Genomic DNA, 16,466 nt, shown 5'->3' on the forward strand with positions numbered 1-16,466 from the left:
CTTTTAATGCCCTACATGGACCCCTGGCAACACTTTGCTAGACCCGCCCCTGCACAGTTACCAGCTGTCAGCTACCTAAAAAAGGATCCTGGTGTTATTTGTCTCTCAGAAACAGTTCATAACTTCCCTTCAACTCATTCATGTCACCTAAAAGGTAAACCTGTTTCTCCATCACCTGCTCAGCTCTGATGATTCAGTAAGGACATCTCCTGGTTTCATCTTCATGTTTCCCTCTCACCAGATAACCAAACCATATCATGACCAGCAGCTTTTTTGCAGCTGTGGCTCCAGCAAACATCAGCTGATACTAGAAATTAATATTAAATAAATTCTAACAACAGCTGATCAAGCTTAAACGTGCTGCTGTTGTTTAGCGCCACATCCGCTGGTTTCCTCTTTCTGGCACAAAGTGAGCGATAAACAAACAAGAGAGAAAAGCTGATCATTGATCAGTTTTCATGATTGAAGTAGAAACGGGAGAGGGTATGGAACTCCAAAGTGTTCAAAATTAAATAAATAAATAGGTCAAGATGAAATAAATAACTATGTGAATAAATAAGACACAGATATGTAATGTGAGAATGATATTGTGAAATAATGGAACACATTTTGAAAAAAATGCTCATTATTGTGAAATATATTGCATACTGCTATATAAATTTACTTATTATTGTGAAATATTATTTCATGGTCATTATTTTTCACAATAACAGAGATTATTCCTGAGGCATTTTATTTATTTCCAGCCGTTTTTAGTCCAAAATGACCTTTTTTCAAAGTCAGTCTTTATTTCAAAATCCCGTTTTTCCCGATGGTCTATTTATTTCATAATGCGACTTTTCAGCAGAATGACTTTGTCTGTCAATCAAGAAAGACAGGGCGGAGCCAGTTGTGTGATTGGTTGCTCCTTTACTCAGACATATAGCACATTGTCGATTTAGGTTTAATGGTGCAATGCATCTCCTATGCAGCTGTCTGTCAATCAATGTAAGTGGGCTGGACCTTTGCACCTATTGGCTTATCGTTTACCATCGACTAGTTTTCCTGGATAGCGGCTCCGCGGACGGCTACTGCAGCTAGCAACAGCGTGCTAGGTCAAAAGTCACGGAGGATGGCGGACTGGTGTGAACTTCAGCCAGTTCTGCTCATTTAAGCAAATCAGATAGAGAGGGATCATTTACCTGTAGATACTGTTTTGAGTCGTTTAGATGTTTCTGAAATGCTTGGGATGATAATTGCTCTTCAAGATGTTCGCATCGATGACAGCATTGTCAAAGGTTTAAGATCAAATCAGCACCGTGTTCGTTTGGAATACGCCGAGGAAGAACAGTCTTCAAATGTTGGCCGTCCACGTCTAGAAATCCCGGTGCAGCACTCAGGACTTTAGTGCTGTCCGGGATAACCGTCGGGGTAATTGCCGATACGTTTTCTGTGTCTCCGAGCACAATTAGGAGGAAAATGACGGAGGATGGTCTAAGGTAAGTTTATGCTGTAATTGAGCACCTGTGTGATTCTGTACACAGCATTGTTTAGGTGTTGACCTTAATTATGACGTTTGACAATGAATTATTATCGCTTACTTTTTTTTGTTACTGTCTAAACTAAGTGGGGCAGCTACGGCTAAAGCTATCGGCGCCATCTCGGCGTTGAGACACGTTTAGCAGTGTTAGCTGTTAGTGTGTTAACTCGGAGACTGGGGTCAGTGGAGCCTGTAGGAACCTTTTACACAGAGAGTAGACCCACCAGCTTTCCACAGTCTACTTACTTATCACATCTTGTTAGACAACAGGGTCATTAGTGCTTTAAATAGTACATAGTTGAATGTTTCATTGCTGTTTGCAGTTGATTGTTCTCTGATAACGCATAACAAGGTTGATGTTAAATAGCGAGTTTATTGAAATGGTTTTGTCTATTTCAGCAGCATTATAGATATACTTTCTCTGGTGTCTTCGGTAAAGCTAAAACAAGAATACATTTACATCCTTGGTTCTTTCAGCATTAATTGGAAAACTTTGAGATTTGCTGTGCGCCTCCCAAGCCATTCTCTTTTATCCCACCTGTCAGGTATAGATGGCAATACTTTAAACAAAGTTAAATTTGTTATACCTGAAGAGAACCAATCCTGACCTAGAATGGGTGAATGAATAATTAGTTGGTAGCCAATGCCTAAGCAACTCACATAGGCCCTGGCAGACTCAATAAGTCCATCTAGGAACAGCTGCAGGAAACACCTCTTCAGTTTAGATTTAAAACATGTGCATGCTCTTTCAGGTTGATGAGGATTATGGTGTGGACTGGACAGGACAACATAATCGCTGCCCATCAAATGAGATCACCATTCCTGAGATTCAGCTCCCAGATGCACTGAATGAACAAGACCCTGCTGTGCTACCAATACTTCAAAATCACTTGTAGAAAGACATTATTACATTTAATCAGTTTCTATGTCAGGAGGATTTTTATTTTTTTTTTTAATTTCTACAGCTTTGTAGCTAATACTGACTCAAAACAGCATAACCAATTTCATTTTCAACAAAACAGTGAGTGGCTATAAAACAGGATTTGTTTTATACAGCTGTCACTTTAATGATATTCATTTCTTGGTTGGATATACAGTACATGTCAACTCTGAGCAGATTTAATACAATGAACACAGTAGAGTAGTGTAACATCTTAATTCAAATAATTTTTTCTAGAAATTTTTTTTGTATCAGTAGCGAGTATAAACAAAACATATTGTGTAATTTATAATGTACAGTGAACAACTGATTTTGATATCTGAACTCTTCATCAGTTTATATTAAAAAAGCCATAAATGCACACCTGTACTCTGTATTTTTCACTGTCAAGTGTATTAAAAAGAACTAGAACTCACTAGATTGTCCGTTTCTTTGAACACCGAGTACAGTAATGTGATGCAAGAAAGAAGAAATGGTCTAATTTTACCATGTGGTTATGGAATCAATCGTAAACCAGACCAAAACCTGAGTCAGTAGAGTTGAGACACACCTGAATGTCCATTAGAAATGACTCATAGGTACAGTAGTGTGCAGGAAGACGTAGTACTTCAAAACCGGTGGAAGACTTTGGAAGATTGCTGTTGACCACTTCCACAGTCATTTCTCAGCAAGACTTCCCATCCTGTCCAAAACTTGATGAGGGCTTTTTGTTGTGCACAAGATGCTGCAACAGAAGATTGTTTTAAACTATAATGACATCCTATATTCATTATTTTGAATCTTTTATGGAGAAATACCATAAAAGATGACCACTTACATACAGGGCACCAGACATTTTTGCCCCACTCAAATTGCTGTTGTAGCTTTTATAGATATTTTTATGTTAACAAAGCTAAAAGTAGTCTACATACAATTCTAGTGCAACTGATAATGCCACCACTCTTATGTATTGCATGGAGCAAATAACAAAACAAAATTATACTATAGCGTAGAGCTGGGCGATAGAACGATAACGATATGTATTGCGAAATAACTTTTTCTCAATAGAAAAATTAAACTATTGCGATAGACCTCACCGCTCTTGTCCTTTTTATAAAAAAATAAATAAAAATAAATATCGTGATATGAAAAAATCTCATATCGCCCAGCTCTACTATAGTGTACTTTGTTAATGACCCAAGATCACTGGACTGTATGTAATTTACCAAAGTATAATCAGAGAAAACCAATGGCAAAATACCTATCGCAGCAGACTTACCATTTTCAATGAAGGACCGAAGGTAACCTGCCACTCTGCATTTATCCTCGGGAGCATTCCTCTTCTTCCTCATCTTCATCTTCTGTGGCAGGCCACAGTCATTTTATAGCTTTACTTATCTTGTAGTCTTAAGAGCATCAGCAACATTAGGTGTATTTTTATTAAATGTAACCCAGCTGTTCAACTAACCCACGCATACAAAACAGTATATTGGTGTTTTGTGTCAACAATTAATGTTCATCCTTCATAAATTAACCAAATAGCTTTACTATTCAGATGTTAAAAGATGTGACCTGACCTTACCTCACAACAGGGAGCAGTCTCTGACTCCCTTGGTAAGAAAGGAGGAATGATGTCTGATCTTTCTGTCAGAAGCGGCCATACCATGGTTTCCTTAAGCCCTTTCCTCAGCTGCTTGACTTGACGACTTGTTTGTGTTATGACCTACAACGGTGAGACCAAACCAAAACTGAAGTTGGAGTCTGTAAAGTGACACACACTTTAAATGTTAAATATTTAAAGAACATCCACTATATTAGTAAAAGCATTTTCAAATTATACCCACTTACAAAATCACTACGTTGAACTAAAATTGCTTTCTTTTCTTTCACATAGATTACTTGTCTTCCATATTAGCACAGAAGATAAGCCACTTTAAAACAGTCATGAATAACTATTACCTACAACAATGTAAATAGTAATACAGACATTAACCCAGAAGACAATTATTTTCTCTTACCTAATTTATAGAATTCTTTGCTATGATAAAAAACAGTATTAAAAAAAATCTGTGACTAAACTGATTAAAAAGCTCATTTTTGCCAGACAGACTAACCAAGCAATAATAACATATCGTTACTTACCCTAAACAGCGTTTCGTGGAGTGGAGCTAGCTGTGATAGCGTTAGCATTTGCTAACGTTAACACTGTGCGGTTGTGATGAGAACTTGGACCAGGGACCACTTCATCTCCAGTACACTGCTGCAATACGCAGACTTAGGTGAAGACGTTCAATCTAAGCGGTTAGCAAGTTCTCTGAGTAACTCAGAAACGGACTTGTTTCCTGCAGCCATGCCCTTCACAAGAATTGATACACCTGTAACGTTATTCGCGCCCAGTGTTTTGCATTTGTCGGTGCCTTAAGTTTATTTTGAGCTGCATACTGCCGCCAGCTGCATAGGAGATGCATTGCACCATTAAACCTAAATCGACAATTCATGTGCTATTACTTATGTCTGAGTAAAGGAGCAACCAATCATACAACTGGCTCCGCCCTGTCTTTCTTGATTGACAGACAAAGTCATTCTGCTGAAAAGTCGCATTATGAAATAAATAGACCATCGGGAAAAACGGGATTTTGAAATAAAGACTGACTTTGAAAAAAGGTCATTTTGGAATATAAACGGCTGGAAATAAATAAAATGCCTCAGGAATAATCTCTGTTATTGTGAAAAATAATGACCATGAAATAATATTTCACAATAATAAGAAAATATATATAGCAGAATGTAATATGTTTCACAATAATGAGCATTGTTTTCAAAATGTGTTCCATTATTTCACAATATCATTCTCACATTACATATCTGTGTCTTATTTATTCACATAGTTATTTATTTCATCTTGACCTATTTATTTATTTAATTTTGAACACTTTGGAGTTCCATAAGAGGGAGGGGGAGAGGATGAGAGAAGAAGAGGCAGCTGTGCAGCGTAAACACAGAATAACTCCAGCTTTGTGCCTTTTTCATTGTAGCTGAATTACGGGACAAACTGTTCCTTTTCACCTCAATAAGAAACGCGTAATATTTTCTCTGAATACCAGAAGGGACGGTTGGCAACTCTAATAACTTATGAACAAAATAAAGTTCAACATCATTAGCTTCATAGCACCCACCCAGCTGTATAGAAACTCCGTCATGCTAGCTAGCACGCAGTACGGAAAAAGTCAGAATAACGAAAATAAACTCCACCTAAACTTGGTTCATATCTGACCCAGAGAGACTGCAGGTCATAACTTCTTACCTGAAGTTCAGTTCACACTTGGACCGGCGGCCGCCTCGGGTCTCTTTTCCTTCTGCCTCCCCTTTCCTTCATCCACCTGCGGGCCTCCACCACTTGCTAATGTTACTGAATCTGTGGAAGCTCCGCGATAGCCACCACACGAAGTAACGAGTAACGACCCTATCTAAATCACAGTAACGAGTAACGCGTTCCTGATTTTAGCATAATAACTAGTTACCGTGCTCGTTACCACAATAATAACGTAGTTACTGTAACGCGTTACTTAATAACGCGTTAGTCCCAACACTGGTTATAACAGAAAATCTGTCGCTTGCTCGCTCTCTCTCTCCGTCTTTCACTCACACAGACACACCACCACCATCAACTTTGCTAAATTGCTAATGAAAAACATTGATCAGGCAGCTGTGATTGAGCAGCAGTGTAAATTCAACTATTTTCACGGTTGTTGTGGTCGTGATAATTTTGTGATGCCACATCGAAAAGGCTCGGATGAGCTTTCCAAAGTTCTACAAGTTGTGCCTCCATCGCTTGTGTCCAGATCACACGCTGCACAGCCGTGCTGCTCCATCTTTTTCACAGACGTTTACGTGTTTGCGCGTGAGCAGTGTGAGCAGCTGCGGTGACACCCTCACGAGCGATTGATGATCGGGAGCTGGTCGTGAGGTGTTAATCGCTTCTCGTTACCCCACGTATACTACACGATGCACGATGAAGGCCAAAATCGGGCCGATCGCCAAATCGGTCGCACGACTCAAAAATCGGCTCAAAATGGGCCAAAAATCGCACAGTGTAAGCCCAGCATTAGAGCAGCAATGTTTGATCACTCAGAGAAAGAAAAAAAAAAGGCTGCAAAAGTACAGGGAGGAATGGGAAAAGGAAAACACCTGGCTGGAAAAGTGCACGATAACACCTATAAAGCGTACTGCACTGTGTGCCGGCGCACTTTTTCCATAGGCATGCTTCTAATGGTGGGCACATGAAGAACATGAGGGGCGTGAAAGCTCGGGGAACCCTTAACCAATTTTTTGTCCACCAGGCCACGGCAGAAGCAGATATGGTATGTAAACACTGGTTTGTTTTTTTTTAAACCCTCTGGTTAAGGTTAATATGGGCATGTGCAGTGAATATCAGCGCTATGTGGCCAGAACTGTGATAATATAATTTATTTTGTGTAATAAACAACTGCAAGGATAGATGATTACAACAAATAGATGACTAATACATAAAAGTAATACATAGATGAATAATGATGATGAGTTAAGATGCGTAATCATGGGAACAAGCGGGTTTACAAACAGGAGCAGCTGATTAGCGTTAGAAAAGCTGAAATAATACCTCAACTGAAGCCAATTGTACTAAATGCACTACATGTGCACTGTTACAAGAATGTTTTTCGTTCTATTGCATTCTATTAATTTATATAATTTTAAGTTAAGCGGGACAGAGTTCTTTTAAAGAAAGATTTACTTATATTCTCAAAAGCTAAGCATGACAGGCTTCTGTTTAAGAGAGAGTCCTGTTTTATTGTATTAATGTTGTCATTTTGAGCTAAAAATAAATGGCTAAATGATCATTTGTTTCCCATATGGTCATATCACAAAGAACATGCATCTGCTTAAATCAAATTCAAGTCAAATGATTAAAAAATAATTTCACACACAAAAAAAGAGCTACCACACTGGGAAGGGTGAAGACAACTGGGTTGCCCGGCCCTGGCCACGAGGTGTCCCTTATTTATTTTTCAGGGAGTAGGCAACCCTAATGTTGTATGTTCTGTATGTATGTTCTGACTGTGGGATTTACAAAACAAATTAAGACATACAGCTCTGTTATCACTTCTGACATAAATGAAGACAGGAAAATAAACAGCAGTGACGTTTGTAGGGTAACTGAAGTTTGGCTAGCTGGTATATAACGATGTGCTACGTGATCACTAGCGACACAGCTATGTTAGCATAACATAAACACAGTGAAATTGGAGGATGAACGCTAACTTTTTTTCCACTCGATAAAAGTTAATGTGAGGGTTCCCGATGGTTAGGGACAAATGCAATCGCATGGCAGGATGCTGTAAACGGACCGATCTTCAGTCAGGAGAACAACTGAGATAATCCATCCACAATACAAGGTTAGTCATTAATAAAGTGCTGCATGGGCTGAGCTGTACTTATATTTTAAGGTTTTAAAAACTGAGCTTTAAAATGAATAGAGGTAATAAAACCTGAGAGAGGCCGACAGTGATCACTGACTGTTTGTAGGGGCTTGTTGGATTAAATAGAAGAAGATACAACGCATCAAAACATGTTAAGCACACAACAGCCTTATTAAATGCTGAGTACTTTGGGCCCGAAAGCAGGATTCATCACGTCATCACTTAAAGACGGGATTGGTTCTCTCCTGGTACTCGAGCTTCCTCCCACAATCCAAAGACATGCACATTAAATTAACTAGTGATTCTAAATTGGCCATAGGTGGTTGTCCTGTCCATCACAGGCTTGGATTGGTGTATCCACCTTTTACGCTAAAACAGGTGGGATAGGCTCCACTTGCCCTGCCAACCTGAACTGGACCAGCGGAAGAACTGAATGGGGGATAGTTAGTAATTACATGCCATCTCTTTCTGATAATAAAGCACTTAACTTTGATAACTAATCGAAAATCATGTATCTGTTGCCATCTACATGGACAGAAAATTTAATTATTACATTTATACTTGGGAACCTTACTGTTGTATAGGAATATAATCAGAATACAACTGGCAGCCAGCTGTGTTCAGTGACAAAGACTCATTCAGACTGAAGGCAAAATGTTGGCAGTCATCTGCATTTATAAGTTAGACAGCAATTATTTGCAAGCTGTCAACAAGCAAGTCAAATTGTAACTATTTTGGTTGCCTCTCATTAGGCGACCTGTGCACTTGCCTTGCGATTAAAAGTGGTTGTGAGCATGCAACATCCTCGAGCTCTGGGCAACTATTAAATCACCACAAGTTGCAATCAGTCGCAGAATGTGAAATAAATTCAGTGCAATCACCAACCAGTTAAGCCGATGTTATCTAAAAATGGCGATGCATGAAATCGGCCCTCTTCTTCATGTATTCCCAGACTGTTTTAGTTTATTTAATAAAAAGTTATTTGGTGTCCCTGTATCAACACGACATCGTACAACATTGTCACATAAAATATATGTGACCCAACCCCATTATTTACATAGTCGGTCTTATGATGCATTAAACACAAGAATTTACACTAAGTAACAAACACCCCCAGGGGACAATTGTAACAGTGGCACTAAAAATATTAGAATAAAAACATGCTTTAAAGTAAACATGTAATCATGTGTTTTCTCTTAATGTATATACTGTTAGTTTAAATTCTTTTAGATATCTGGCATCAAGTTGTGTGCTTTTTTTAAATTTTGTTTTTATAGAAGCTTTTTAGTTCAGATGAGTCTTATGCAATCACCTACAGGTATATATGTCATCAGACTTTCTATCAAAGTTGTTTCAACTCAAATAGATTTTATACTATAAAGTATTCAGTGATCAGCTGCTTTATTTTAATGGACGCATTTGAGATAACACAGCTTTCTTTCTAAAATGTTAGTAGAGTACAAGGTGCTTACATTGTGCCCATGTGGCTCAGGGGTAATTGCAGCCCTGTGTTACCACAGCAGATCTACCATCCCAGATCAAATCTTGTATGTTACCTAGCAACAGACTATATTTGGATAAGTTGCTCAAGTTATTGTTTAACCAAGAACCTAAAGATTAACTTGCTGCAGTCACCTTTAACTTTCGACAGCAGAAGAAAAATACTGTGTATTCAAAAATTAGATTTTATACCTCAGTGTAGTTTTTTTGTCTTTCTTTCTTTTTTGTTCAAAACTTCTGCCATAGTAAAATGAGCCTGCGGCAGAGACACACAGACTGAGAATCCTGCCGAGCATGTGCAGGTATAATTTCATCTTGTTTCTGCTTGGAGAGGGAATTGCTCCAGGTCTTTCCTAATATGAAATCAAAATTAGAGGCACTTTTATTGTGTTGAAAGTATTCTTCAAACATTAAGGCTTTTAGCAATTCTGGCTTCAAAATAAGCATTAGCTTCCCATTGTAGTAAAGCTATGTAGAGCTTCCGAAATATTTGCACTTATAGCAAAATATATTTAAGCTCTGGCTCAGTTCTAGCATGAGAAAAGGGTGCACAATTTATAATGCTGAAGACTGCGCATGGGTTTCAGTGCTTCACTGAGTTTTCATCCATCACTGAAACGAAAAATCAAAGAATCTGAATCATATAATGGGTCCCAGGAGTTATCACAGATGGCACTATCTGAATAAAGTAGTTTACAGTTCCTACTGTATGTGTTTCTTCTCATGGCCGCTGCGTTTGGTCTCATCCCCCCGTGGGACTGCTGCTGTGGAGAACAGTCAGATTGTATTCACAGCCCATGAATCAGCCACTGACAAATTCATTTTATATTCATATTATTCAAAACTCAACTCCTGCTTGAAGTGTGTTTTTGAGAACAATACTTATTTGTCTTTTGGTTGTAAGTTGCTGTTTTCACTTTATTTAGTGGAACCAGGAGAAAAAAACTAGCATAGCTATCTAAAGTTCACTTTTTTAACATCACTGGTTAACTATGCAAGTTAAAGGTAAAATAAAACACGATGTGTCTTTGATATTATCTGTTTTAAATGATGATTGTAGGTATATCTTTTAAAAACAAGGACACAGTAGCTCTTTTTAGCCCTCTTTTACTATTTATGCTAAGCTAAGCTAAGCTAAGCTAACTGCCCCCTGAATGTAGCCATACACGTATTAGAAAGGTTTCAGCTTTCTAATACGTGCTTAACAATTCAAAAATAATTATATTTTTTTAAACTAATTTTGACTACAAAATGCATCATTAGATTTGCAACCTTGCAACTTCAACATTTAACCTGATCAAGGTAACGGCGATTTGGTAATTTGTTTGCACAAAGCCACGCTTCAGAGAAATGCATTTCTGATTAAAGGTTATATAAATCTAGTATAAAAATATTAAAATGTGGCAGTTTAGCTGAACTCTACTTTAACAACATGTCATTTTGGATAATGTTTTGTTTATTTTTTTCTAAAGTAAGGATAGTAACTATATGCCAAGGCTTTCTTCTCAACTAACCCACTGATCAGTTTTATAAAGCTGACAAATAGCCCCAAATCTCCAAACTGGGGAGCAGCAAGCAGCAGGGATGATCTGCAGAGGATATAAATGTCTGAACTGAAGTTCACTGGTTGAGAGAATAAACAGGTACAGTAAATCATTGCTTCCACAGTGCATCGGTGTAGACAAACAGACCTGGGAGTTACGATGCTTCCATGTTTTCTGTTTTTGGAAAACAGTATGTGAGCTTTACACCTCAGAGACTTCACCTCTTTCTGGCATTTCTCCTATGAGCTACAGACTGAGTGACTGATAGAACTTAGCAGGTACTGCTTCAAAATGTGAACTGTGCCAGATGGGTATACTTACAAGTTATTTTTTGGGTTTAGTGATGGAAACCAAGGACATCTGTGCCATGTCCTGGTAGCATGTTATGTGTTTTCAGTCCTTTTTCTTTTCCCTCTCAAACTTTTCTACCATCTTTATTTTTATTTCATCACAACTTATATCATATACATGTTACGTTCTTTTTTCTTTCTTTTTTTTACATATATAACGCTAGTTAACAACAGTCATCTCATTTCATATAGTTAAGTAAAGATCCTGCAGTGAAGAATCTGATGATTCGTTACAAGCAGGTGCTTGTGAGAAGACCTCTCTTTTAACAGGAACCAGCCATCTGCTTGGTGAGTGAGAGCAAAGGATCACAGAGAGACAACTAAACAACAAACAGGACAAAACACAAACAGAGACAAAAGTAGACAAAAGTTAACAAAATAAAATGTGGCATATAAACGCATGGGGAAGGAAAAGAGATGAGTGCAAAAGAAATGTTCATGGCATCAGAATCCTTCAGCAGTTTTAGACGATAGTATGGTACAGTAATTCATGACACTGTTTCCATGTTTATCATGTATATTGGTCAGTCTGTTTATGTCATGAAATTCAAGGTTGCAGGATCCAAATGCAGATTCAGGACTCAAAGGGACAACATTTTATCTTAAAGATGTCATAATCCCATATCATTCCAAATGAGCCCTTTGCTCTTAGAATCCTGGTTTACTTGTGGTTCCTGAAATATTTAAAAGTAGAATGAGAGGCAGAGCCTTCAGCTTTCAGGCTGCTCGTCTGTAGAAGAGCCTGACCCTGAATCCTCTCTTTGTAACACTGCAATAGGCCTAGACTGCTGGGAGTTTCCCAAGATGCTGTGTTTCTTGTTCACTCCCCTTTTTCACTCACTATGTGTTTATACACCACTCTGCATCTTATCATTAGTTATTAATTTCCATCTCTCTTGTACAGAGTTTCTTTTGTCCTGTCTTCTTACCATCATCCCCAACCAGTCGCAGCAGATGGCTGCCCCTCCCTGAGCCTGGTTCTTCGGTTTTTTTTCCCTTAAAAGTTGTTAAAAGAGTTTAAAGTTGGAGTTTTTCCTTCCCACTGTTGCTAAGTGCTTGCTCAGATGTGGTCATTTGATTGTTGCTCTTGTCTTCACCTTACAATATAAAAGCACCTTGAGGTCATAAACTGGTAGTTCCTGTCCAAAGAAGGCAGCAAACAAAAGGTAGTCCAAGAATATAATGTTGATTTCCACAAGGCAAAAGCAGACGATCTGACAAAAACTGAAATGCAGACAAGGCTGTTTATACACATGAAGGCAATCAGGAATTGGGTACAGGAGAGTAATGAGATGCAGATGTAGACAATAAATAAATAAAACTAAACACATCCCACCAAAGACACATCTCATTTTGATAGAAATCATCTTCAGATATTTCAGCAATCTAAAGATTTTAAGTGTTTATGCTCAAAATATTTTCAGCATAACAGCTCAACAAGCAAGATGCACAAAATATCTAGTAAAATATTCGTAGCATAGTGTAATACATATTACACATTTTACTTGCGTTACTGTTTTGTAAGACATAACAGTGCTATTGTTGACTAAATGAATGTGATTTCAGTTGCACAATTTATGTTTGTCAAATCCTTTTATGGTCATGCTGAAATGATTCATTCTGTGTGGATCATGAGTGCCTGTTAAAATGTTCATGGCAATGCATCCGGTGCTGCTGAGACATTTCAGTTTGGACCAACGTGGTGGAGCAAACAACCAACTGGCCAGCGCTGTCACCCCTCGTGCCATACTGCTCGAGCTAAAAATAGGTTTGCAATAGAGGATAGTGTCTCATTCTCTCTCTAAAAGTGGCAAAGCTGATTCACTATATCTATGCAAATAAAGTAAATTTAGTGGCAAACACATGGTGCAAAGAAAGCCTGGGCATGCACACACACACACACACGCACACGTAGCATTAAAGGTGTTTGACTTCTCTACATCCCCGTGGGTAGATGAATCATCTTTCATGGTCTGGGGGTTTCTAACTTCAAATGTCCCAGCAATTGTGTTGTTGCTGCTTGAGTGACTAAATCCTTCAACAGTATTAGGGTGCTTTCTCAAAATATGCCATTTGCATGCAAACCCCTTCCTTTGTTTTATCAGGTTTTCCATACACAACAGCAATGGGAGCCCAGCACGTATTAAAACTGCAAACTGAGGCAGAGAAAGCTACAGTTCATCTACTGCTGGAGTAAATCTGTGAGCGTTTATTTGCCTGTCTTCTCTCTCAGGAGATAAGCATACCTGTGGAATTAAAGTCTACAAAACACAGGAAGAGGCACTTTTTTTTATTCCTCCAAAAAGGAATTAATCTGGATCATGGCCAAAATGTTTGGATGGGTGGATATCAGCCACAGAAGCAGACTAGGCATGTATTATGAACTTCTTTTTTTTTTTTTTTGCTTATTCCAAAGGAATTGAAGACTCATTAAGATAAAATATACCCCGGGACACTGAGGTAGGCAAGGATGAAATATGATGCTTTTTTTTAGATCTTTATTGGGCTCCCAGCATCCAAATCGTTGCATTTATTAAATTCGACTGTGCTTTCACAGCAGAAGCCGTCTCTGGTTCCCCAGTGGATTGTAAGACACAGCAAACAAGCCTGTAAAATATGTTAATTGCACATGTTTTAGGCCTTGTATGAAAGGTATAGTATTGCTGTTTTGTGAGAAGAAAAAGCAACGTTTGAAATGTTCGATGGGTGAATTTAAAATTTCACAAGTGGAACAACCTGCCGCAGTTATTATCCCGTGCACAGAAGATTGAACGAAATCACTCTACGGGACTTCAGGGGTTCTGTGCATTTGCCTATAAATCTCTCAGAACTAGTTCCCAGGACTATAATACAGAAAACACGCATGTCGTGCAGAAGATTGACATGGACCATCAAAACTAGATTAATGTCACCAAGGACTTCTAAACTGCCTCACAAGCACACAGCTCCATATGTCTCCCATCACCAGAGCTGCTCCTGCAAAATTATATACCCCCATGCACACACACACACACAGCTAAAGCCAGAGAATTTAATGGGGCCAAGGCCAGCCTGCCTTTTTTTTTTCCTCAGCCACTATTAAAGGGCTGTGAAATGGTCGCTTGACGTGTCTCACTTTGATGGATTACCTTGATCAGACTGCGTGCTCAAAGTGAGAAAGTATTTTATAATTGCATCTTACTTTCGGCAAAATGTGTGTGTGCGTGGGTGTGTGTGTCGAAAGTGGGGGGCTCAATTTGACCTTAATATTTTCCTGGAAAACTTGGCTTAAATTCAAGGTTGCATTGCCAATCACAGAAAGCCCAAAAGCTTTATTTATCATGTGGAAACACCTGATCTTTGGATTTTCTCAGATCAATGTGAGCTGCTCAAATATAAATTACGACAAACTATTTTACACTACAAATGAACTATTGCTAACATAGGCTTTGGAAAAAAGAACCCTTTGAATATTTGAGCTCGGTTAGTTTTTCAAGAAATATACTTCTCATGCCACCGCTCTAATAAGACTGTATCCATTCGTCTTTTTCTGATCCAATACAGGTTTACAGGGTGAGGGTGACATCCAGGGCACTGAACAGGCTGATAGTCTAACACACAGAGAATGACAACCGTTCACACATACAAGCAATGTAGAATTACCAAGTAGCCTCATAACCCCATCCATGTCTTTGGACTGTGTGAAGAAACAAGAGTACCCAGAGACAAATGACGAAGACACTGGGACTAGATTCAAACCCAGGCTCTTCTAACTGGGAGGTGACGGTGCTAACCATTAGCCACATCTAACATCCTAACATTCAGTACATCAAGCCTGCTTGCAAATGTTCTTCATTTTTCGTGCGTGTGCAACATAATGACATCTGTTTGCATTCCTGAACGAGCTGCCAAACATCTGAGTTCAGTGTGATTATCACAATGTTGGCAAGCTCCAAAAAAATAACAGAAAAATCTGTATAACTGATTTACTGTGAAAATTCTATTACAGGCAAAGTACTTTATTTTCACACGACATGTAGTTCAACTACAGTGATGCATCATTTTCACTTTAGTGGATTTATGTGATTATTTGCAATTTTCTACTGGAACAAAATAATAATAATAATAATAATAATTATAAAAAACAACAACAACTGATGGGATGCAGTGAGAAGGTCTGAGGGTCCTTTCAGTGTGGAGTTTGCATGTTCTGTCTCTGCCTGTGTGAGCTCTCCACAGGTGCTCTTCCTCCCACAGTTAAAGACATGCAGGTTAGGTTAAACAGTAATTCTAAATTAGCCAGAGCTGTGAATGTGAGTGTCAGTGTCTCTATGTGTAGAGTTTATACCCCACTTCTCGCCCCATGACACCTGTGACAGGCTGCAGCCCGACCACGACCCAGAATTTAATAAGCGGAGAAAAATGGATTGATGGATGGAAAAATAACAATGTTTTTATTCTTTGTTTTTGTGTGCTAATCTGTAAACATGTTGATTTTATCATGAATTTGGACGTTTATGAGTCTATGGGGACTAATTCCCTTTTGTCCTGTTTCCTTACCCTCACCCAAAAGCCCATCGCAGCAGATGGCCCCGCCCCTCCCTGAGCCTGGTTCTACTGAAGGTTTCTTCCTGTTAAAAGGGAGTTTTTCCTTCCCACGGTCACCAAATGCTTGCTCGTAGGTGGTCGTCTGGCTGTTGGGATTTTCTCTGTGTTATTGTAGGGTCTTTATCTTATAATACAAAGTGCCTTGAAGTGTCTGCTGTTGTGATTTGGTGTTATATAAATAAAACTGAATTCAATTGAACTTTCTGAACCAGTTTTTGGCAAGCTCTAATCACTAGAATCAAACAGAGCAGCAGCATTTTCTTTGATCAGTTAATGTATTTTTCCCAGTAACTACCAAAAAATGCTAATGTGGCAGTCTTCACCAGCTGTACAGTAACATCTCTCCCATCCAGCCTTCTTTTTGTTTTTGCAGATATTGCAACACTTAACAGCTAGCTAGATAGCTAAAGATGATGTCCTCTACCTGTCCCAAACATATAAATCCTCATACAAATTGTTAACATAGAGGGGTGATTCAAAGGTATGGGTAGAAAAAAGTCAGATGAGAATTGATTGCATAATGCTGGCCTTACATGAGGACAAAAACAGGGCCCTAGGAAGGGAAACTGTGCCTGCAGCTGTCATTCGATA

The 16,466-nt window shown here is 38.7% G+C and overlaps 1 protein-coding gene and 1 long non-coding RNA gene across 2 annotated transcripts in view; one reads left to right on the forward strand and one right to left on the reverse strand.

The window, feature by feature from the left end:
• The window catches only part of LOC113009917 (probable G-protein coupled receptor 158), an 82,436-nt gene that overhangs the window by 45,262 nt on the left and 20,708 nt on the right, over positions 1-16,466 (reverse strand). The gene's annotated exons all lie outside the window — the stretch shown is intronic.
• Positions 728-2,874, forward strand: LOC113009918 (uncharacterized). The gene is made up of 2 exons (XR_003270263.1): positions 728-1,478; positions 2,272-2,874. It is a non-coding gene; the product is annotated as an uncharacterized LOC113009918 (long non-coding RNA).

The sequence above is a fragment of the Astatotilapia calliptera genome, chromosome 18 (genome assembly GCF_900246225.1).
Source record: "Astatotilapia calliptera chromosome 18, fAstCal1.2, whole genome shotgun sequence".
NCBI classification, from domain to species: domain Eukaryota; kingdom Metazoa; phylum Chordata; class Actinopteri; order Cichliformes; family Cichlidae; genus Astatotilapia; species Astatotilapia calliptera.